This window comes from Triturus cristatus, chromosome 12 (genome assembly GCF_964204655.1).
Source record: "Triturus cristatus chromosome 12, aTriCri1.1, whole genome shotgun sequence".
Classification (NCBI taxonomy): Eukaryota; Metazoa; Chordata; class Amphibia; order Caudata; family Salamandridae; genus Triturus; species Triturus cristatus.
The window spans coordinates 724,870,254-724,892,949 of NC_140595.1; the positions used below are offsets into that span (position 1 = coordinate 724,870,254).

General features: G+C 40.5%; 10 non-coding genes across 10 annotated transcripts; all 10 read left to right on the top strand.

The window, feature by feature from the left end:
• Positions 1-845: 845 nt before the first annotated feature.
• On the top strand, positions 846-927 carry TRNAS-AGA (transfer RNA serine (anticodon AGA)). The gene has a single exon. It is a non-coding gene; the product is annotated as a tRNA-Ser (tRNA).
• Positions 928-4,867: 3,940 nt separating this feature from the next.
• TRNAS-AGA (transfer RNA serine (anticodon AGA)) lies at positions 4,868-4,949 on the top strand. The gene has a single exon. It is a non-coding gene; the product is annotated as a tRNA-Ser (tRNA).
• A 1,281-nt stretch (positions 4,950-6,230) lies between these two features.
• TRNAH-GUG (transfer RNA histidin (anticodon GUG)) lies at positions 6,231-6,302 on the top strand. The gene has a single exon. It is a non-coding gene; the product is annotated as a tRNA-His (tRNA).
• A 2,587-nt stretch (positions 6,303-8,889) lies between these two features.
• On the top strand, positions 8,890-8,971 carry TRNAS-AGA (transfer RNA serine (anticodon AGA)). Its single transcript has one exon. It is a non-coding gene; the product is annotated as a tRNA-Ser (tRNA).
• A 1,281-nt stretch (positions 8,972-10,252) lies between these two features.
• Positions 10,253-10,324, top strand: TRNAH-GUG (transfer RNA histidin (anticodon GUG)). The gene has a single exon. It is a non-coding gene; the product is annotated as a tRNA-His (tRNA).
• Positions 10,325-12,912: 2,588 nt separating this feature from the next.
• On the top strand, positions 12,913-12,994 carry TRNAS-AGA (transfer RNA serine (anticodon AGA)). Its single transcript has one exon. It is a non-coding gene; the product is annotated as a tRNA-Ser (tRNA).
• A 3,940-nt stretch (positions 12,995-16,934) lies between these two features.
• TRNAS-AGA (transfer RNA serine (anticodon AGA)) lies at positions 16,935-17,016 on the top strand. Its single transcript has one exon. It is a non-coding gene; the product is annotated as a tRNA-Ser (tRNA).
• A 1,281-nt stretch (positions 17,017-18,297) lies between these two features.
• Positions 18,298-18,369, top strand: TRNAH-GUG (transfer RNA histidin (anticodon GUG)). The gene has a single exon. It is a non-coding gene; the product is annotated as a tRNA-His (tRNA).
• Positions 18,370-20,957: 2,588 nt separating this feature from the next.
• On the top strand, positions 20,958-21,039 carry TRNAS-AGA (transfer RNA serine (anticodon AGA)). The gene has a single exon. It is a non-coding gene; the product is annotated as a tRNA-Ser (tRNA).
• A 1,281-nt stretch (positions 21,040-22,320) lies between these two features.
• Positions 22,321-22,392, top strand: TRNAH-GUG (transfer RNA histidin (anticodon GUG)). Its single transcript has one exon. It is a non-coding gene; the product is annotated as a tRNA-His (tRNA).
• The last annotated feature ends 304 nt before the right edge of the window (positions 22,393-22,696 follow it).

A 22,696-nucleotide genomic window follows, 5' to 3' on the forward strand; every position in this document is an offset into this window, starting at 1 on the left:
GTATATTTTGATACCTATTGTTGGTTCTAAAATAAAACAACAATATCTTTTGTATGCAAACCAATGGCCTAGAGTTCCGTTCTTGAGTGTGTGAGACCATTTGCTGACTGAGTGTGTACAACAAATGTTTTACACTGCACTCTGATACTGCCTTACTGCTCGGCAAGCTACCACTTTAGAGAGTAAGGTTATATCTAACTTTAGCCTCTGCCAAACCTCTGGGGACTGGGGACTCTGTGCACACTGTACCTATTTGGGAACAGTATATACAGAGCCACTTTCTCACAGTAGTGATAACGTGATTAGAGTCCTAAGGCCAACATAAAGATACAGCAAAACGTGAGGTGAAAAGCAAAAAGGTTGCTGGTAAGCCACCTTAAGGATGCCAGGTCTAACAAAAACTGAACTAAGGATAACATGAGTAAAACATCAGGTTTCTCTACTGCATTTGGTGAGACAAGTGGGCCTTCTTTTATCTTCCATTCAAGCAATCTTTGACAGACCCCTTTATTATAGAGCTTTTCAAGGATTAAAGATAAGGCACTTACAAAGGAGTCCCAAATACTCAGAGATGGTTGACTTCTGTAATATGGGTCGTAGACTAAAAGCAGCGCAAAAACAGAGTGCAACAGGGTCCAAAAAACTTGAGTGCCACAAGAGAGTTTGAATGCAAGCGTATCCTTTTACAGATCCAGAGATATACTCATCCAATTTTTGTTTTTAGGACAGAACGTGCATGATGAAAAAAACATTGTTTTTAAAAAGCGCATTGCAGAATATCAGTACTTTGATGTGGGAAAACTTCAAAACTTTCAAACAAAATATTTGTAGGCAGTTTACAGCAAGTTGTTGTGGCCGAGTGGTTAAGGCGATGGACTAGAAATCCATTGGGGTATCCCCGCGCAGGTTCGAATCCTGCCAACAACGAGAATCTTTTTATTATCGGCTACAATTTCAGAAGTTAACCTTTAGTATTTCTTCCATTTCAGTTTTATAAATAGGTGGCTTATTTTTGTGTCACTATTGCCTCTCCACATATTTGTTATCGCTACCTCTTTCATGTCTTTGCTACACCTCATTCCTACTTTAGCACGGGTGTAAACGCTTCAAATTATTATACCGTTGCTCTCTCATTCATACCTGCGCATACACTTGAAAGTTACTTTACCAATAAAAGACGCAAAGAGAGAAATAGAACAAAAGTGCTGGCTGGATTGGCAAACACACTTCATAAAACTGCATTTTCTTTTTTATTCTCCCCCTTGTTACATGCTTAACCTCCCCATGTGTAATTTCTCTTAACCTGCTGTCCCAGGAAGAGAATTTCATCTAAAGGCTCTTTCTGTGTTTTTTTCCCTAGTCTGTCTTTCCCATTTCTTAGCTGTGTAACTGTTCCTTTACGCGCTCTATTTAAACGCCATCAATCTCATTTGAGCTCCTTGCTCCCGCTTCTGTTTTCTCCACCTCTCATACTGCCAGTTCTCTCTTTCTCTGTGGTTGGTGGCTACTTTCCTGAGCTTCCGAAGCCACGTGGTTCCTGCCTCTTGTTGTCAGACTTGAAGTGGAAAAGGAACCATATTAACAAGCCTTTACCATTCACACACGGCGGAAGTTTATACTTTAATTCAGTGAGCTAAGAAAAGCGTGTTGTGGGTCCCCTACGAGCCATGGTGCTTGCTTCATCATGATTTGGCACCAGTCATTAGCCGCAGCTCTGCTAATGAGCCACTGAGGTCAGTTTCAATATTTACTCAAAAACATAACCATGCAGCCCACCCCTCAACTGTGTATTTATCTTGCTTTTCTGCTGTTCGTGTGATTAGCTGGGAGGAGCTCACGGCGACATCCTCCCTATAAAAGAATAGATGGATCACTCTCTAACTCTTTCTTGCTTCACATACAAATGGCTTGAAAGGTGCAGGGAAGATGCAGGTCTAATAGACAGAATAGAAGGTCTGTGCCAGGTGGGTTTCTCTGCATTGTTGTTCCATCACAGGTCCGCAAGTGTAATGTGTGATCTTTGACTCCTGGCATTTCACAAGCAGGCGGCCAGGAAACGGTTTCAGCCTATCAACCACTGAGGAGACGCAGCCTCTGAATGAGGAATGAGGAAGCAATGAATACATCCAGCCTATCACAGGAACAGCCCTGAGTGTTCCGAATTATAAATTCTCCATGTCACTGTATGTCGTTGAGCCCAAGTAGCTCGCCGTGATCGTATAGTGGTTAGTACTCTGCGTTGTGGCCACAGCAACCTCGGTTCGAATCCGAGTCACGGCATTGTGGTTGGCAATGTCACGGCAGTTGGGTGTTAATTTTACAGAATTAGCAAATGTACCAGTGGTTTTTGTAAAATGTCTATTAAAAACAGATCCTTTCAAATATTTAAACCATCTAACAACAAATGATTTAAACTCGCATGATTATAAGCTGTAGCTATAATGTATTTACTTACATAAATTATCGGTCTTGAACCTATTGGGGGTGGAGGGGGAGCGGAGCTCACCCCCCAGGTGCAGTTGAGTGACCTGTGTTGTGGCTCTCTAGAGGGAAGGCACACATTTTGCTGTCACCCAGCCCAATCCAGACGTGTATTGGGGCCAGGTTTCAGGCAAATAGAGCAGTAAGTGCAGAGAAATGTTCACTCTCTAAAAGTGGCATTTCTAAAATAGTAAAGTTAAATCCAACCTCACCAGTAAGTAGGATTTTCAATAAATAAATAAAGCTACTCCTCTCCGATATGGAATTACCAAATAAAAAGTATAGGGGAATACACAGAGCTAACCTATGAGAGGGGTAGACCTCACAGTAGTGAAAAATGAAATAGACTGTTTGGTACTTACAGGACACGCGAACCACCAAAGTACATATCTTATTTTTTACTTACATAGCATCATGCACCTAGGACTACCTAGGGCCTACCTTAGGTATAAATTCTATGTAATAAAAGGGGAGTTTAAGGCTTGGCAAGTAGGCTGGGACTCACCTGGGAGACCCCTGAGTCTAAGCCCAGAACCATAACTCTGCCAGTCGAGTACTTACCTAAAAGCCGATAACTCACTTTTCTTCCATAGGCTAACATTCAGTGGTTTCACTTGGAAATTCTTCTAAGTGGTGTGGAGTTTTGGAACTTTAAAATATTCATCTAAAATCAGCCGAACAACGAATTCTGATTTACTCACCTGTTATCAGGAGAGACCTCAGTGCTGCATCTTGGAGCTCGGTACTGACCCTGAAAAGTAATTTTAACCGTACTTACCAGTAACTCGAATTTCCTTCCATGGGATATCATTGCCTGCTTTTTGCTGAAAATTTTCTAAGTGTCGATTTTTGAAACTTACAAATATTCTTTAAAAATCGTACCAACTGTGAAAACGTAATTGTTTACCTGTTTTAGATAGATGTCCCAGTACTGAGCCTAGGAGCCCAGCACTGGATTACAAAAGTAACGAGAACGTACTTTACCCGTAACTTGAATTTTCTTCCATAGGAAACCATTGACTGTTTTTCTGTGAAATTTCTTCTAAGTGTCGATTTTGCAAACATGTAAATATTCCTTAAAAATCGCCTGTATAACTTAAACGCAGTTTCTCAACTGCTTACAGGTGGTACAGTAGTGCTGGATCTAGGATCCAACACTGACCTAGAAAAAGTAACCATAACCCCACTTACCTGCTAAGTGAATTTCCTTCCATAGGATAACATTGGTAATTTGATCAGCAAAAGTTTCTAAGTGTCAACTTTTAAAATAGCAAAATATTGCTTAAAAATCACAACAGTAACTAAAACAAATTTACTCACTTGTTTCCTAGAACTGTCCCAGGACTGAATCTAGGATCCAGTCCTGGATTTAGAAAAGTAATCCTGAAAGTAATTAATTGCATATAACTTAAAATTCCCATTGAGCTCAATGTATTATTGTGATTCAAATTGTGTTGCCTATTGCAATAAACTGTAACTATTACCTGCAAAAGTCAATTGCCTATTGCAAAGTATTTAACTAAAGCATCTCATTCTGAGAAAGTATATTTTGATACCTAATGTTGGTTCTAAAATAAAACAACAATATCTTTTGTATGCAAACCAATGGCCTAGAGTTCAGTTCTTGAGTGTGTGAGACCATTTGCTGACTGAGTGTGTACAACAAATGTTTTACACTGCACTCTGATACTGCCTTACTGCTCGGCAAGCTACCACTTTAGAGAGTAAGGTTATATCTAACTTTAGCCTCTGCCAAACCTCTGGGGACTGGGGACTCTGTGCACACTGTACCTATTTGGGAACAGTATATACAGAGCCACTTTCTCACAGTAGTGATAACGTGATTAGAGTCCTAAGGCCAACATAAAGATACAGCAAAACGTGAGGTGAAAAGCAAAAAGGTTGCTGGTAAGCCACCTTAAGGATGCCAGGTCTAACAAAAACTGAACTAAGGATAACATGAGTAAAACATCAGGTTTCTCTACTGCATTTGGTGAGACAAGTGGGCCTTCTTTTATCTTCCATTCAAGCAATCTTTGACAGACCCCTTTATTATAGAGCTTTTCAAGGATTAAAGATAAGGCACTTACAAAGGAGTCCCAAATACTCAGAGATGGTTGACTTCTGTAATATGGGTCGTAGACTAAAAGCAGCGCAAAAACAGAGTGCAACAGGGTCCAAAAAATTGAGTGCCACAAGAGAGTTTGAATGCAAGCGTATCCTTTTACAGATCCAGAGATATACTCATCCAATTTTTGTTTTTAGGACAGAACGTGCATGATGAAAAAAACATTGTTTTTAAAAAGCGCATTGCAGAATATCAGTACTTTGATGTGGGAAAACTTCAAAACTTTCAAACAAAATATTTGTAGGCAGTTTAAAGCAAGTTGTTGTGGCCGAGTGGTTAAGGCGATGGACTAGAAATCCATTGGGGTATCCCCGCGCAGGTTCGAATCCTGCCAACAACGAGAATCTTCTTATTATCGGCTACAATTTCAGAAGTTAACCTTTAGTATTTCTTCCATTTCAGTTTTATAAATAGGTGGCTTATTTTTGTGTCACTATTGCCTCTCCACATATTTGTTATCGCTACCTCTTTCATGTCTTTGCTACACCTCATTCCTACTTTAGCACTGGTGTAAACGCTTCAAATTATTATACCGTTGCTCTCTCATTCATACCTGCGCATACACTTGAAAGTTACTTTACCAATAAAAGACGCAAAGAGAGAAATAGAACAAAAGTGCTGGCTGGATTGGCAAACACACTTCATAAAACTGCATTTTCTTTTTTATTCTCCCCCTTGTTACATGCTTAACCTCCCCATGTGTAATTTCTCTTAACCTGCTGTCCCAGGAAGAGAATTTCATCTAAAGGCTCTTTCTGTGTTTTTTTCCCTAGTCTGTCTTTCCCATTTCTTAGCTGTGTAACTGTTCCTTTACGCGCTCTATTTAAACGCCATCAATCTCATTTGAGCTCCTTGCTACCGCTTCTGTTTTCTCCACCTCTCATACTGCCAGTTCTCTCTTTCTCTGTGGTTGGTGGCTACTTTCCTGAGCTTCCGAAGCCAGGTGGTTCCTGCCTCTTGTTGTCAGACTTGAATTGGAAAAGGAACCATATTAACAAGCCTTTACCACTCACACACGGCGGAGGTTTATACTTTAATTCAGTGAGCTAAGAAAAGCGTGTTGTGGGTCCCCTATGAGCCATGGTGCTTGCTTCATCATGATTTGGCACCAGTCATTAGCCGCAGCTCTGCTAATGAGCCACTGAGGTCAGTTTCAATATTTACTCAAAAACATAACCATGCAGCCCACCCCTCAACTGTGTATTTATCTTGCTTTTCTGCTGTTCGTGTGATTAGCTGGGAGGAGCTCACGGCGACATCCTCCCTATAAAAGTGTAGATGGATCACTCTCTAACTCTTTCTTGCTTCTCATACAAATGGCTTGAAAGGTGCAGGGAAGATGCAGGTCTAATAGACAGAATAGAAGGTCTGTGCCAGGTGGGTTTCTCTGCATTGTTGTTCCATCACAGGTCCGCAAGTGTAATGTGTGATCTTTGACTCCTGGCATTTCACAAGCAGGCGGCCAGGAAACGGTTTCAGCCTATCAACCACTGAGGAGACGCAGCCTCTGAATGAGGAATGAGGAAGCAATGAATACATCCAGCCTATCACAGGAACAGCCCTGAGTGTTCCGAATTATAAATTCTCCATGTCACTGTATGTCATTGAGCCCAAGTAGCTCGCCGTGATCGTATAGTGGTTAGTACTCTGCGTTGTGGCCGCAGCAACCTCGGTTCGAATCCGAGTCACGGCATTGTGGTTGGCAATGTCACGGCAGTTGGGTGTTAATTTTACAGAATTAGCAAATGTACCAGTGGTTTTTGTAAAATGTCTATTAAAAACAGATCCTTTCAAATATTTAAACCATCTAACAACAAATGATTTAAACTCGCATGATTATAAGCTGTAGCTATAATGTATTTACTTACATAAATTATCGTTCTTGAACCTATTGGGGGTGGAGGGGGAGCGGAGCTCACCCCCCAGGTGCAGTTGAGTGACCTGTGTTGTGGCTCTCTAGAGGGAAGGCACACATTTTGCTGTCACCCAGCCCAATCCAGACGTGTATTGGGGCCAGGTTTCAGGCAAATAGAGCAGTAAGTGCAGAGAAATGTTCACTCTCTAAAAGTGGCATTTCTAAAATAGTAAAGTTAAATTCAACCTCACCAGTAAGTAGGATTTTCAATAAATAAATAAAGCTACTCCTCTCCGATATGGAATTACCAAATAAAAAGTATAGGGGAATACACAGAGCTAACCTATGAGAGGGGTAGACCTCACAGTAGTGAAAAATGAAATAGACTGTTTGGTACTTACAGGACACGCGAACCACCAAAGTACATATCTTATTTTTTACTTACATAGCATCATGCACCTAGGACTACCTAGGGCCTACCTTAGGTATAAATTATATGTAATAAAAGCGGAGTTTAAGGCTTGGCAAGTAGGCTGGGACTCACCTGGGAGACCCCTGAGTCTAAGCCCAGAACCATAACTCTGCCAGTCGAGTACTTACCTAAAAGCCGATAACTCACTTTTCTTCCATAGGCTAACATTCAGTGGTTTCACTTGGAAATTCTTCTAAGTGGTGTGGAGTTTTGGAACTTTAAAATATTCATCTAAAATCAGCCGAACAACGAATTCTGATTTACTCACCTGTTATCAGGAGAGACCTCAGTGCTGCATCTTGGAGCTCGGTACTGACCCTGAAAAGTAATTTTAACCGTACTTACCAGTAACTCGAATTTCCTTCCATGGGATATCATTGCCTGCTTTTTGCTGAAAATTTTCTAAGTGTCGATTTTTGAAACTTACAAATATTCTTTAAAAATCGTACCAACTGTGAAAACGTAATTGTTTACCTGTTTTAGATAGATGTCCCAGTACTGAGCCTAGGAGCCCAGCACTGGATTACAAAAGTAACGAGAACGTACTTTACCCGTAACTTGAATTTTCTTCCATAGGAAACCATTGACTGTTTTTCTGTGAAATTTCTTCTAAGTGTCGATTTTGCAAACATGTAAATATTCCTTAAAAATCGCCTGTATAACTTAAACACAGTTTCTCAACTGCTTACAGGTGGTACAGTAGTGCTGGATCTAGGATCCAACACTGACCTAGAAAAAGTAACCATAACCCCACTTACCTGCTAAGTGAATTTCCTTCCATAGGATAACATTGGTAATTTGATCAGCAAAAGTTTCTAAGTGTCAACTTTTAAAATAGCAAAATATTGCTTAAAAATCACAACAGTAACTAAAACGAATTTACTCACTTGTTTCCAAGAACTGTCCCAGGACTGAATCTAGGATCCAGACCTGGATTTAGAAAAGTAATCCTGAAAGTAATTAATTGCATATAACTTAAAATTCCCATTGAGCTCAATGTATTATTGTTATTCAAATTGTGTTGCCTATTGCAATAAACTGTAACTATGACCTGCAAAAGTCAATTGCCTATTGCAAAGTATTTAACTAAAGCATCTCATTCTGAGAAAGTATATTTTGATACCTATTGTTGGTTCTAAAATAAAACAACAATATCTTTTGTATGCAAACCAATGGCCTAGAGTTCAGTTCTTGAGTGTGTGAGACCATTTGCTGACTGAGTGTGTACAACAAATGTTTTACACTGTACTCTGATACTGCCTTACTGCTCGGCAAGCTACCACTTTAGAGAGTAAGGTTATATCTAACTTTAGCCTCTGCCAAACCTCTGGGGACTGGGGACTCTGTGCACACTGTACCTATTTGGGAACAGTATATACAGAGCCACTTTCTCACAGTAGTGATAAAGTGATTAGAGTCCTAAGGCCAACATAAAGATACAGCAAAACGTGAGGTGAAAAGCAAAAAGGTTGCTGGTAGGCCACCTTAAGGATGCCAGGTCTAACAAAAACTGAACTAAGGATAACATGAGTAAAACATCAGGTTTCTCTACTGCATTTGGTGAGACAAGTGGGCCTTCTTTTATCTTCCATTCAAGCAATCTTTGACAGACCCCTTTATTATAGAGCTTTTCAAGGATTAAAGATAAGGCACTTACAAAGGAGTCCCAAATACTCAGAGATGGTTGACTTCTGTAATATGGGTCGTAGACTAAAAGCAGCGCAAAAACAGAGTGCAACAGGGTCCAAAAAATTGAGTGCCACAAGAGAGTTTGAATGCAAGCGTATCCTTTTACAGATCCAGAGATATACTCATCCAATTTTTGTTTTTAGGACAGAACGTGCATGATGAAAAAAACATTGTTTTTAAAAAGCGCATTGCAGAATATCAGTACTTTGATGTGGGAAAACTTCAAAACTTTCAAACAAAATATTTGTAGGCTGCTTACAGCAAGTTGTTGTGGCCGAGTGGTTAAGGCGATGGACTAGAAATCCATTGGGGTATCCCCGCGCAGGTTCGAATCCTGCCAACAACGAGAATCTTTTTATTATCGGCTACAATTTCAGAAGTTAACCTTTAGTATTTCTTCCATTTCAGTTTTATAAATAGGTGGCTTATTTTTGTGTCACTATTGCCTCTCCACATATTTGTTATCGCTACCTCTTTCATGTCTTTGCTACACCTCATTCCTACTTTAGCACTGGTGTAAACGCTTCAAATTATTATACCGTTGCTCTCTCATTCATACCTGCGCATACACTTGAAAGTTACTTTACCAATAAAAGACGCAAAGAGAGAAATAGAACAAAAGTGGTGGCTGGATTGGCAAACACACTTCATAAAACTGCATTTTCTTTTTTATTCTCCCCCTTGTTACATGCTTAACCTCCCCATGTGTAATTTCTCTTAACCTGCTGTCCCAGGAAGAGAATTTCATCTAAAGGCTCTTTCTGTGTTTTTTTCCCTAGTCTGTCTTTCCCATTTCTTAGCTGTGTAACTGTTCCTTTACGCGCTCTATTTAAATGCCATCAATCTCATTTGAGCTCCTTGCTCCCGCTTCTGTTTTCTCCACCTCTCATACTGCCAGTTCTCTCTTTCTCTGTGGTTGGTGGCTACTTTCCTGAGCTTCCGAAGCCACGTGGTTCCTGCCTCTTGTTGTCAGACTTGAATTGGAAAAGGAACCATATTAACAAGCCTTTACCACTCACACACGGCGGAAGTTTATACTTTAATTCAGTGAGCTAAGAAAAGCGTGTTGTGGGTCCCCTACGAGCCATGGTGCTTGCTTCATCATGATTTGGCACCAGTCATTAGCCGCAGCTCTGCTAATGAGCCACTGAGGTCAGTTTCAATATTTACTCAAAAACATAACCATGCAGCCCACCCCTCAACTGTGTATTTATCTTGCTTTTCTGCTGTTCGTGTGATTAGCTGGGAGGAGCTCACGGCGACATCCTCCCTATAAAAGTGTAGATGGATCACTCTCTAACTCTTTCTTGCTTCACATACAAATGGCTTGAAAGGTGCAGGGAAGATGCAGGTCTAATAGACAGAATAGAAGGTCTGTGCCAGGTGGGTTTCTCTGCATTGTTGTTCCATCACAGGTCCGCAAGTGTAATGTGTGATCTTTGACTCCTGGCATTTCACAAGCAGGCGGCCAGGAAACGGTTTCAGCCTATCAACCACTGAGGAGACGCAGCCTCTGAATGAGGAATGAGGAAGCAATGAATACATCCAGCCTATCACAGGAACAGCCCTGAGTGTTCCGAATTATAAATTCTCCATGTCACTGTATGTCGTTGAGCCCAAGTAGCTCGCCGTGATCGTATAGTGGTTAGTACTCTGCGTTGTGGCTGCAGCAACCTCGGTTCGAATCCGAGTCACGGCATTGTGGTTGGCAATGTCACGGCAGTTGGGTGTTAATTTTACAGAATTAGCAAATGTACCAGTGGTTTTAGTAAAATGTCTATTAAAAACAGATCCTTTCAAATATTTAAACCATCTAACAACAAATGATTTAAACTCGCATGATTATAAGCTGTAGCTATAATGTATTTACTTACATAAATTATCGGTCTTGAACCTATTGGGGGTGGAGGGGGACCGGAGCTCACCACCCCAGGTGCAGTTGAGTGACCTGTGTTGTGGCTCTCTAGAGGGAAGGCACACATTTTGCTGTCACCCAGCCCAATCCAGACGTGTATTGGGGCCAGGTTTCAGGCAAATAGAGCAGTAAGTGCAGAGAAATGTTCACTCTCTAAAAGTGGCATTTCTAAAATAGTAAAGTTAAATCCAACCTCACCAGTAAGTAGGATTTTCAATAAATAAATAAAGCTACTCCTCTCCGATATGGAATTACCAAATAAAAAGTATAGGGGAATACACAGAGCTAACCTATGAGAGGGGTAGACCTCACAGTAGTGAAAAATGAAATAGACTGTTTGGTACTTACAGGACACGCGAACCACCAAAGTACATATCTTATTTTTTACTTACATAGCATCATGCACCTAGGACTACCTAGGGCCTACCTTAGGTATAAATTCTATGTAATAAAAGGGGAGTTTAAGGCTTGGCAAGTAGGCTGGGACTCACCTGGGAGACCCCTGAGTCTAAGCCCAGAACCATAACTCTGCCAGTCGAGTACTTACCTAAAAGCCGATAACTCACTTTTCTTCCATAGGCTAACATTCAGTGGTTTCACTTGGAAATTCTTCTAAGTGGTGTGGAGTTTTGGAACTTTAAAATATTCATCTAAAATCAGCCGAACAACGAATTCTGATTTACTCACCTGTTATCAGGAGAGACCTCAGTGCTGCATCTTGGAGCTCGGTACTGACCCTGAAAAGTAATTTTAACCGTACTTACCAGTAACTCGAATTTCCTTCCATGGGATATCATTGCCTGCTTTTTGCTGAAAATTTTCTAAGTGTCGATTTTTGAAACTTACAAATATTCTTTAAAAATCGTACCAACTGTGAAAACGTAATTGTTTACCTGTTTTAGATAGATGTCCCAGTACTGAGCCTAGGAGCCCAGCACTGGATTACAAAAGTAACGAGAACGTACTTTACCCGTAACTTGAATTTTCTTCCATAGGAAACCATTGACTGTTTTTCTGTGAAATTTCTTCTAAGTGTCGATTTTGCAAACATGTAAATATTCCTTAAAAATCGCCTGTATAACTTAAACGCAGTTTCTCAACTGCTTACAGGTGGTACAGTAGTGCTGGATCTAGGATCCAACACTGACCTAGAAAAAGTAACCATAACCCCACTTACCTGCTAAGTGAATTTCCTTCCATAGGATAACATTGGTAATTTGATCAGCAAAAGTTTCTAAGTGTCAACTTTTAAAATAGCAAAATATTGCTTAAAAATCACAACAGTAACTAAAACAAATTTACTCACTTGTTTCCTAGAACTGTCCCAGGACTGAATCTAGGATCCAGTCCTGGATTTAGAAAAGTAATCCTGAAAGTAATTAATTGCATATAACTTAAAATTCCCATTGAGCTCAATGTATTATTGTGATTCAAATTGTGTTGCCTATTGCAATAAACTGTAACTATTACCTGCAAAAGTCAATTGCCTATTGCAAAGTATTTAACTAAAGCATCTCATTCTGAGAAAGTATATTTTGATACCTAATGTTGGTTCTAAAATAAAACAACAATATCTTTTGTATGCAAACCAATGGCCTAGAGTTCAGTTCTTGAGTGTGTGAGACCATTTGCTGACTGAGTGTGTACAACAAATGTTTTACACTGCACTCTGATACTGCCTTACTGCTCGGCAAGCTACCACTTTAGAGAGTAAGGTTATATCTAACTTTAGCCTCTGCCAAACCTCTGGGGACTGGGGACTCTGTGCACACTGTACCTATTTGGGAACAGTATATACAGAGCCACTTTCTCACAGTAGTGATAAAGTGATTAGAGTCCTAAGGCCAACATAAAGATACAGCAAAACGTGAGGTGAAAAGCAAAAAGGTTGCTGATAGGTCACCTTAAGGATGCCAGGTCTAACAAAAACTGAACTAAGGATAACATGAGTAAAACATCAGGTTTCTCTACTGCATTTGGTGAGACAAGTGGGCCTTCTTTTATCTTCCATTCAAGCAATCTTTGACAGACCCCTTTATTATAGAGGTTTTCAAGGATTAAAGATAAGGCACTTACAAAGGAGTCCCAAATACTCAGAGATGGTTGACTTCTGTAATATGGGTCGTAGACTAAAAGCAGCGCAAAAACAGAGTGCAACAGGGTCCAAAAAATTGAGTGCCACAAGAGAGTTTGAATGCAAGCGTATCCTTTTACAGATCCAGAGATATACTCATCCAATTTTTGTTTTTAGGACAGAACGTGCATGATGAAAAAAACATTGTTTTTAAAAAGCGCATTGCAGAATATCAGTACTTTGATGTGGGAAAACTTCAAAACTTTCAAACAAAATATTTGTAGGCTGCTTACAGCAAGTTGTTGTGGCCGAGTGGTTAAGGCGATGGACTAGAAATCCATTGGGGTATCCCCGCGCAGATTCGAATCCTGCCAACAACGAGAATCTTTTTATTATCGGCTACAATTTCAGAAGTTAACCTTTAGTATTTCTTCCATTTCAGTTTTATAAATAGGTGGCTTATTTTTGTGTCACTATTGCCTCTCCACATATTTGTTATCGCTACCTCTTTCATGTCTTTGCTACACCTCATTCCTACTTTAGCACTGGTGTAAACGCTTCAAATTATTATACCGTTGCTCTCTCATTCATACCTGCGCATACACTTGAAAGTTACTTTACCAATAAAAGACGCAAAGAGAGAAATAGAACAAAAGTGGTGGCTGGATTGGCAAACACACTTCATAAAACTGCATTTTCTTTTTTATTCTCCCCCTTGTTACATGCTTAACCTCCCCATGTGTAATTTCTCTTAACCTGCTGTCCCAGGAAGAGAATTTCATCTAAAGGCTCTTTCTGTGTTTTTTTCCCTAGTCTGTCTTTCCCATTTCTTAGCTGTGTAACTGTTCCTTTACGCGCTCTATTTAAATGCCATCAATCTCATTTGAGCTCCTTGCTCCCGCTTCTGTTTTCTCCACCTCTCATACTGCCAGTTCTCTCTTTCTCTGTGGTTGGTGGCTACTTTCCTGAGCTTCCGAAGCCACGTGGTTCCTGCCTCTTGTTGTCAGACTTGAATTGGAAAAGGAACCATATTAACAAGCCTTTACCACTCACACACGGCGGAAGTTTATACTTTAATTCAGTGAGCTAAGAAAAGCGTGTTGTGGGTCCCCTACGAGCCATGGTGCTTGCTTCATCATGATTTGGCACCAGTCATTAGCCGCAGCTCTGCTAATGAGCCACTGAGGTCAGTTTCAATATTTACTCAAAAACATAACCATGCAGCCCACCCCTCAACTGTGTATTTATCTTGCTTTTCTGCTGTTCGTGTGATTAGCTGGGAGGAGCTCACGGCGACATCCTCCCTATAAAAGTGTAGATGGATCACTCTCTAACTCTTTCTTGCTTCACATACAAATGGCTTGAAAGGTGCAGGGAAGATGCAGGTCTAATAGACAGAATAGAAGGTCTGTGCCAGGTGGGTTTCTCTGCATTGTTGTTCCATCACAGGTCCGCAAGTGTAATGTGTGATCTTTGACTCCTGGCATTTCACAAGCAGGCGGCCAGGAAACGGTTTCAGCCTATCAACCACTGAGGAGACGCAGCCTCTGAATGAGGAATGAGGAAGCAATGAATACATCCAGCCTATCACAGGAACAGCCCTGAGTGTTCCGAATTATAAATTCTCCATGTCACTGTATGTCGTTGAGCCCAAGTAGCTCGCCGTGATCGTATAGTGGTTAGTACTCTGTGTTGTGGCTGCAGCAACCTCGGTTCGAATCCGAGTCACGGCATTGTGGTTGGCAATGTCACAGCAGTTGGGTGTTAATTTTACAGAATTAGCAAATGTACCAGTGGTTTTAGTAAAATGTCTATTAAAAACAGATCCTTTCAAATATTTAAACCATCTAACAACAAATGATTTAAATTCGCATGATTATAAGCTGTAGCTATAATGTATTTACTTACATAAATTATCGGTCTTGAACCTATTGGGGGTGGAGGGGACCGGAGCTCACCACCCCAGGTGCAGTTGCGTGACCTGTGTTGTGGCTCTCTAGAGGGAAGGCACACATTTTGCTGTCACCCAGCCCAATCCAGACGTGTATTGGGGCCAGGTTTCAGGCAAATAGAGCAGTAAGTGCAGAGAAATGTTCACTCTCTAAAAGTGGCATTTCTAAAATAGTAAAGTTAAATTCAACCTCACCAGTAAGTAGGATTTTCAATAAATAAATAAAGCTACTCCTCTCCGATATGGAATTACCAAATAAAAAGTATAGGGGAATACACAGAGCTAACCTATGAGAGGGGTAGACCTCACTGTAGTGAAAAATGAAATAGACTGTTTGGTACTTACAGGACACGCGAACCACCAAAGTACATATCTTATTTTTTACTTACATAGCATCATGCACCTAGGACTACCTAGGGCCTACCTTAGGAATAAATTATATGTAATAAAAGGGGAGTTTAAGGCTTGGCAAGTAGGCTGGGACTCGCCTGGGAGACCCCTGAGTCTAAGCCCAGAACCATAACTCTGCCAGTCGAGTACTTACCTAAAAGCTGATAACTCACTTTTCTTCCATAGGCTAACATTCAGTGGTTTCACTTGGAAATTCTTCTAAGTGGTGTGGAGTTTTGGAACTTTAAAATATTCATCTAAAATCAGCCGAACAACGAATTCTGATTTACTCACCTGTTATCAGGAGAGACCTCAGTGCTGCATCTTGGAGCTCGGTACTGACCCTGAAAAGTAATTTTAACCGTACTTACCAGTAACTCGAATTTCCTTCCATGGGATATCATTGCCTGCTTTTTGCTGAAAATTTTCTAAGTGTCGATTTTTGAAACTTACAAATATTCTTTAAAAATCGTACCAACTGTGAAAACGTAATTGTTTACCTGTTTTAGATAGATGTCCCAGTACTGAGCCTAGGAGCCCAGCACTGGATTACAAAAGTAACGAGAACGTACTTTACCCGTAACTTGAATTTTCTTCCATAGGAAACCATTGACTGTTTTTCTGTGAAATTTCTTCTAAGTGTCGATTTTGCAAACATGTAAATATTCCTTAAAAATCGCCTGTATAACTTAAACACAGTTTCTCAACTGCTTACAGGTGGTACAGTAGTGCTGGATCTAGGATCCAACACTGACCTAGAAAAAGTAACCATAACCCCACTTACCTGCTAAGTGAATTTCCTTCCATAGGATAACATTGGTAATTTGATCAGCAAAAGTTTCTAAGTGTCAACTTTTAAAATAGCAAAATATTGCTTAAAAATCACAACAGTAACTAAAACGAATTTACTCACTTGTTTCCAAGAACTGTCCCAGGACTGAAACTAGGATCCAGTCCTGGATTTAGAAAAGTAATCCTGAAAGTAATTAATTGCATATAACTTAAAATTCCCATTGATCTCAATGTATTATTGTGATTCAAATTGTGTTGCCTATTGCAATAAACTGTAACTATGACCTGCAAAAGTCAATTGCCTATTGCAAAGTATTTAACTAAAGCATCTCATTCTGAGAAAGTATATTTTGATACCTATTGTTGGTTCTAAAATAAAACAACAATATCTTTTGTATGCAAACCAATGGCCTAGAGTTCAGTTCTTGAGTGTGTGAGACCATTTGCTGACTGAGTGTGTACAACAAATGTTTTACACTGTACTCTGATACTGCCTTACTGCTCGGCAAGCTACCACTTTAGAGAGTAAGGTTATATCTAACTTTAGCCTCTGCCAAACCTCTGGGGACTGGGGACTCTGTGCACACTGTACCTATTTGGGAACAGTATATACAGAGCCACTTTCTCACAGTAGTGATAAAGTGATTAGAGTCCTAAGGCCAACATAAAGATACAGCAAAACGTGAGGTGAAAAGCAAAAAGGTTGCTGGTAGGCCACCTTAAGGATGCCAGGTCTAACAAAAACTGAACTAAGGATAACATGAGTAAAACATCAGGTTTCTATACTGCATTTGGTGAGACAAGTGGGCCTTCTTTTATCTTCCATTCAAGCAATCTTTGACAGACCCCTTTATTATAGAGCTTTTCAAGGATTAAAGATAAGGCACTTACAAAGGAGTCCCAAATACTCAGAGATGGTTGACTTCTGTAATATCGGTCGTAGACTAAAAGCAGCGCAAAAACAGAGTGCAACAGGGTCCAAACAATTGAGTGCCACAAGAGAGTTTGAATGCAAGCGTATCCTTTTACAGATCCAGAGATATACTCATCCAATTTTTGTTTTTAGGACAGAACGTGCATGATGAAAAAAACATTGTTTTTAAAAAGCGCATTGCAGAATATCAGTACTTTGATGTGGGAAAACTTCAAAACTTTCAAACAAAATATTTGTAGGCAGATTACAGCAAGTTGTTGTGGCCGAGTGGTTAAGGCGATGGACTAGAAATCCATTGGGGTATCCCCGCGCAGGTTCGAATCCTGCCAACAACGAGAATCTTTTTATTATCGGCTACAATTTCAGAAGTTAACCTTTAGTATTTCTTCCATTTCAGTTTTATAAATAGGTGGCTTATTTTTGTGTCACTATTGCCTCTCCACATATTTGTTATCGCTACCTCTTTCATGTCTTTGCTACACCTCATTCCTACTTTAGCACGGGTGTAAACGCTTCAAATTATTATACCGTTGCTCTCTCATTCATACCTGCGCATACACTTGAAAGTTACTTTACCAATAAAAGACGCAAAGAGAGAAATAGAACAAAAGTGCTGGCTGGATTGGCAAACACACTTCATAAAACTGCATTTTCTTTTTTATTCTCCCCCTTGTTACATGCTTAACCTCCCCATGTGTAATTTCTCTTAACCTGCTGTCCCAGGAAGAGAATTTCATCTAAAGGCTCTTTCTGTGTTTTTTCCCCTAGTCTGTCTTTCCCATTTCTTAGCTGTGTAACTGTTCCTTTACGCGCTCTATTTAAACGCCATCAATCTCATTTGAGCTCCTTGCTCCCGCTTCTGTTTTCTCCACCTCTCATACTGCCAGTTCTCTCTTTCTCTGTGGTTGGTGGCTACTTTCCTGAGCTTCCGAAGCCACGTGGTTCCTGCCTCTTGTTGTCAGACTTGAATTGGAAAAGGAACCATATTAACAAGCCTTTACCATTCACACACGGCGGAAGTTTATACTTTAATTCAGTGAGCTAAGAAAAGCGTGTTGTGGGTCCCCTACGAGCCATGGTGCTTGCTTCATCATGATTTGGCACCAGGCATTAGCCGCAGCTCTGCTAATGAGCCACTGAGGTCAGTTTCAATATTTACTCAAAAACATAACCATGCAGCCCACCCCTCAACTGTGTATTTATCTTGCTTTTCTGCTGTTCGTGTGATTAGCTGGGAGGAGCTCACGGCGACATCCTCCCTATAAAAGAATAGATGGATCACTCTCTAACTCTTTCTTGCTTCACATACAAATGGCTTGAAAGGTGCAGGGAAGATGCAGGTCTAATAGACAGAATAGAAGGTCTGTGCCAGGTGGGTTTCTCTGCATTGTTGTTCCATCACAGGTCCGCAAGTGTAATGTGTGATCTTTGACTCCTGGCATTTCACAAGCAGGCGGCCAGGAAACGGTTTCAGCCTATCAACCACTGAGGAGACGCAGCCTCTGAATGAGGAATGAGGAAGCAATGAATACATCCAGCCTATCACAGGAACAGCCCTGAGTGTTCCGAATTATAAATTCTCCATGTCACTGTATGTCGTTGAGCCCAAGTAGCTCGCCGTGATCGTATAGTGGTTAGTACTCTGCGTTGTGGCCGCAGCAACCTCGGTTCGAATCCGAGTCACGGCATTGTGGTTGGCAATGTCACGGCAGTTGGGTGTTAATTTTACAGAATTAGCAAATGTACCAGTGGTTTTTGTAAAATGTCTATTAAAAACAGATCCTTTCAAATATTTAAACCATCTAACAACAAATGATTTAAACTCGCATGATTATAAGCTGTAGCTATAATGTATTTACTTACATAAATTATCGGTCTTGAACCTATTGGGGGTGGAGGGGGAGCGGAGCTCCCCCCCCAGGTGCAGTTGAGTGACCTGTGTTGTGGCTCTCTAGAGGGAAGGCACACATTTTGCTGTCACCCAGCCCAATCCAGACGTGTATTGGGGCCAGGTTTCAGGCAAATAGAGCAGTAAGTGCAGAGAAATGTTCACTCTCTAAAAGTGGCATTTCTAAAATAGTAAAGTTAAATCCAACCTCACCAGTAAGTAGGATTTTCAATAAATAAATAAAGCTACTCCTCTCCGATATGGAATTACCAAATAAAAAGTATAGGGGAATACACAGAGCTAACCTATGAGAGGGGTAGACCTCACAGTAGTGAAAAATGAAATAGACTGTTTGGTACTTACAGGACACGCGAACCACCAAAGTACATATCTTATTTTTTACTTACATAGCATCATGCACCTAGGACTACCTAAGGCCTACCTTAGGTATAAATTCTATGTAATAAAAGGGGAGTTTAAGGCTTGGCAAGTAGGCTGGGACTCACCTGGGAGACCCCTGAGTCTAAGCCCAGAACCATAACTCTGCCAGTCGAGTACTTACCTAAAAGCCGATAACTCACTTTTCTTCCATAGGCTAACATTCAGTGGTTTCACTTGGAAATTCTTCTAAGTGGTGTGGAGTTTTGGAACTTTAAAATATTCATCTAAAATCAGCCGAACAACGAATTCTGATTTACTCACCTGTTATCAGGAGAGACCTCAGTGCTGCATCTTGGAGCTCGGTACTGACCCTGAAAAGTAATTTTAACCGTACTTACCAGTAACTCGAATTTCCTTCCATGGGATATCATTGCCTGCTTTTTGCTGAAAATTTTCTAAGTGTCGATTTTTGAAACTTACAAATATTCTTTAAAAATCGTACCAACTGTGAAAACGTAATTGTTTACCTGTTTTAGATAGATGTCCCAGTACTGAGCCTAGGAGCCCAGCACTGGATTACAAAAGTAACGAGAACGTACTTTACCCGTAACTTGAATTTTCTTCCATAGGAAACCATTGACTGTTTTTCTGTGAAATTTCTTCTAAGTGTCGATTTTGCAAACATGTAAATATTCCTTAAAAATCGCCTGTATAACTTAAACGCAGTTTCTCAACTGCTTACAGGTGGTACAGTAGTGCTGGATCTAGGATCCAACACTGACCTAGAAAAAGTAACCATAACCCCACTTACCTGCTAAGTGAATTTCCTTCCATAGGATAACATTGGTAATTTGATCAGCAAAAGTTTCTAAGTGTCAACTTTTAAAATAGCAAAATATTGCTTAAAAATCACAACAGTAACTAAAACAAATTTACTCACTTGTTTCCTAGAACTGTCCCAGGACTGAATCTAGGATCCAGTCCTGGATTTAGAAAAGTAATCCTGAAAGTAATTAATTGCATATAACTTAAAATTCCCATTGAGCTCAATGTATTATTGTGATTCAAATTGTGTTGCCTATTGCAATAAACTGTAACTATTACCTGCAAAAGTCAATTGCCTATTGCAAAGTATTTAACTAAAGCATCTCATTCTGAGAAAGTATATTTTGATACCTAATGTTGGTTCTAAAATAAAACAACAATATCTTTTGTATGCAAACCAATGGCCTAGAGTTCAGTTCTTGAGTGTGTGAGACCATTTGCTGACTGAGTGTGTACAACAAATGTTTTACACTGCACTCTGATACTGCCTTACTGCTCGGCAAGCTACCACTTTAGAGAGTAAGGTTATATCTAACTTTAGCCTCTGCCAAACCTCTGGGGACTGGGGACTCTGTGCACACTGTACCTATTTGGGAACAGTATATACAGAGCCACTTTCTCACAGTAGTGATAACGTGATTAGAGTCCTAAGGCCAACATAAAGATACAGCAAAACGTGAGGTGAAAAGCAAAAAGGTTGCTGGTAAGCCACCTTAAGGATGCCAGGTCTAACAAAAACTGAACTAAGGATAACATGAGTAAAACATCAGGTTTCTCTACTGCATTTGGTGAGACAAGTGGGCCTTCTTTTATCTTCCATTCAAGCAATCTTTGACAGACCCCTTTATTATAGAGCTTTTCAAGGATTAAAGATAAGGCACTTACAAAGGAGTCCCAAATACTCAGAGATGGTTGACTTCTGTAATATGGGTCGTAGACTAAAAGCAGCGCAAAAACAGAGTGCAACAGGGTCCAAAAAATTGAGTGCCACAAGAGAGTTTTGAATGCAAGCGTATCCTTTTACAGATCCAGAGATATACTCATCCAATTTTTGTTTTTAGGACAGAACGTGCATGATGAAAAAAACATTGTTTTTAAAAAGCGCATTGCAGAATATCAGTACTTTGATGTGGGAAAACTTCAAAACTTTCAAACAAAATATTTGTAGGCAGTTTACAGCAAGTTGTTGTGGCCGAGTGGTTAAGGCGATGGACTAGAAATCCATTGGGGTATCCCCGCGCAGGTTCGAATCCTGCCAACAACGAGAATCTTTTTATTATCGGCTACAATTTCAGAAGTTAACCTTTAGTATTTCTTCCATTTCAGTTTTATAAATAGGTGGCTTATTTTTGTGTCACTATTGCCTCTCCACATATTTGTTATCGCTACCTCTTTCATGTCTTTGCTACACCTCATTCCTACTTTAGCACTGGTGTAAACGCTTCAAATTATTATACCGTTGCTCTCTCATTCATACCTGCGCATACACTTGAAAGTTACTTTACCAATAAAAGACGCAAAGAGAGAAATAGAACAAAAGTGCTGGCTGGATTGGCAAACACACTTCATAAAACTGCATTTTCTTTTTTATTCTCCCCCTTGTTACATGCTTAACCTCCCCATGTGTAATTTCTCTTAACCTGCTGTCCCAGGAAGAGAATTTCATCTAAAGGCTCTTTCTGTGTTTTTTTCCCTAGTCTGTCTTTCCCATTTCTTAGCTGTGTAACTGTTCCTTTACGCGCTCTATTTAAACGCCATCAATCTCATTTGAGCTCCTTGCTCCCGCTTCTGTTTTCTCCACCTCTCATACTGCCAGTTCTCTCTTTCTCTGTGGTTGGTGGCTACTTTCCTGAGCTTCCGAAGCCAGGTGGTTCCTGCCTCTTGTTGTCAGACTTGAATTGGAAAAGGAACCATATTAACAAGCCTTTACCACTCACACACGGCGGAGGTTTATACTTTAATTCAGTGAGCTAAGAAAAGCGTGTTGTGGGTCCCCTATGAGCCATGGTGCTTGCTTCATCATGATTTGGCACCAGTCATTAGCCGCAGCTCTGCTAATGAGCCACTGAGGTCAGTTTCAATATTTACTCAAAAACATAACCATGCAGCCCACCCCTCAACTGTGTATTTATCTTGCTTTTCTGCTGTTCGTGTGATTAGCTGGGAGGAGCTCACGGCGACATCCTCCCTATAAAAGTGTAGATGGATCACTCTCTAACTCTTTCTTGCTTCACATACAAATGGCTTGAAAGGTGCAGGGAAGATGCAGGTCTAATAGACAGAATAGAAGGTCTGTGCCAGGTGGGTTTCTCTGCATTGTTGTTCCATCACAGGTCCGCAAGTGTAATGTGTGATCTTTGACTCCTGGCATTTCACAAGCAGGCGGCCAGGAAACGGTTTCAGCCTATCAACCACTGAGGAGACGCAGCCTCTGAATGAGGAATGAGGAAGCAATGAATACATCCAGCCTATCACAGGAACAGCCCTGAGTGTTCCGAATTATAAATTCTCCATGTCACTGTATGTCATTGAGCCCAAGTAGCTCGCCGTGATCGTATAGTGGTTAGTACTCTGCGTTGTGGCCGCAGCAACCTCGGTTCGAATCCGAGTCACGGCATTGTGGTTGGCAATGTCACGGCAGTTGGGTGTTAATTTTACAGAATTAGCAAATGTACCAGTGGTTTTTGTAAAATGTCTATTAAAAACAGATCCTTTCAAATATTTAAACCATCTAACAACAAATGATTTAAACTCGCATGATTATAAGCTGTAGCTATAATGTATTTACTTACATAAATTATCGTTCTTGAACCTATTGGGGGTGGAGGGGGAGCGGAGCTCATCCCCCAGGTGCAGTTGAGTGACCTGTGTTGTGGCTCTCTAGAGGGAAGGCACACATTTTGCTGTCACCCAGCCCAATC